This window comes from Asparagus officinalis, chromosome 3 (assembly GCF_001876935.1).
Source record: "Asparagus officinalis chromosome 3, Aspof.V1, whole genome shotgun sequence".
NCBI lineage: Eukaryota > Viridiplantae > Streptophyta > Magnoliopsida > Asparagales > Asparagaceae > Asparagus > Asparagus officinalis.
In genome coordinates, this window is record NC_033796.1 from 7,069,776 (window position 1) to 7,071,210 (window position 1,435).

Below are 1,435 nucleotides of genomic sequence, written 5' to 3' on the forward strand. Positions count from 1 at the left end.
ATATAAGCTAACTTTATTGGTTCTCAGTTGTTCATGCGTGAGGGAGGTGAGCACAGTGACACTGTAGCAACAGGAGCTCTGCAAGGCTTTGCTACAGTTGTATGTACTGTTTTTTCCCCCTCTCTCTCTCTAGAAATGATGATGCTTCTCGTTCATACGTGTGTTGTTGTTGGTGGGTGTTTCTCAGTTTCTCTCTCTACCTAGGAAACTTTGAGTACGTGAGAGATTTTTGTGGTTTTCTTTTTTTGTCATTAAATTGGTTTTTTTTTATTTTTTTTTTTTTAAAGAGGAGTTGGTGATTATAAAGTTGGGAGTTGGGGTTTTTAGGGTTTGGTTTCCTGGCAGCTGACAAGCCTGACGTACGGGAAGAGGGTCTCGTCACTCGTCAGTAATGACCCCAGGAAACTGGTCCTGACCGGTCTCACATGCGCTCGATCCCCTCTGCTGTTTCCATCCGAACACCAAACACGGTCTGCGTCCACGTGGCGCTCTCACGTTGGCCTAAAGCTAGGGCTCCCGAAAGCAGCTTAATTTGGAGACGTTTGAACCCTCCTCACCCGAAATTTTGTTCATCGCGTACGTGCAACTACGTTGAACTTCGAGAAGTCCCACAAATTTCTCTGAAGTGCGAACTTAATTTTATCACCACACCTTGTTACTTATAATTAGCGAAAAATATATAAAATTTTCTTGAGAAAATTCAAGATTTGTAATTTGTCATTAAATGCAATATACCCCTTAACCTCTCTTAAATATTGAATTTTTTATCTAAATAGTATATTAGTTATCAGGAAATTGCATGTAGGAGAGTACGGTAAGTAAAGCTTAAAGTTTAAAGGGATTTTGTGAGACAAACCTAAAATTTGCGCGCGGAGGAGTGGGGTGGTTTTGTGAAGGCGGCTCATATTTTCTGATAAGACTAATTTTCGCTCAAACCTTAAGCATATCATTTCTTCAAATAAAAAATTATTCTTTTTACCTTTCATGCTACAAATTAAACTTCAATCTCAGTTTGCTAAATACCCCCATCTAGACAACGGTTAGGATTATTTTTGTTAATTTTACACTGGCCCTAGTGCGTGATATAACAATTTATTGCTATTTGATACAATAAATTGGGCAAAATGGCCAGATTGATATATTTTCTAGGTGCTTGGTGACAAGTTGGTATATTTTTTTTAAGTTTTATCAGATTGGTATAAATTTTCAACTCCGGCGCCATATAGGCCTTAAGTTTGGCCGGAGTTACTGTTCCGACCAAATTTGATGGGATTTTTTGTAAAAAACCCCTCATCAAATACAATTTCCTGCTCCTAACCCCCTCCTCCTCATCATCATCTTCAACCGGCGGCGGGTGCGGTGAGGAAGCAGTATACAGGGATGGTGACGATGCTGGATGTGCTTGTAAGAACCCAAACCAACAAATCAAGAGAAG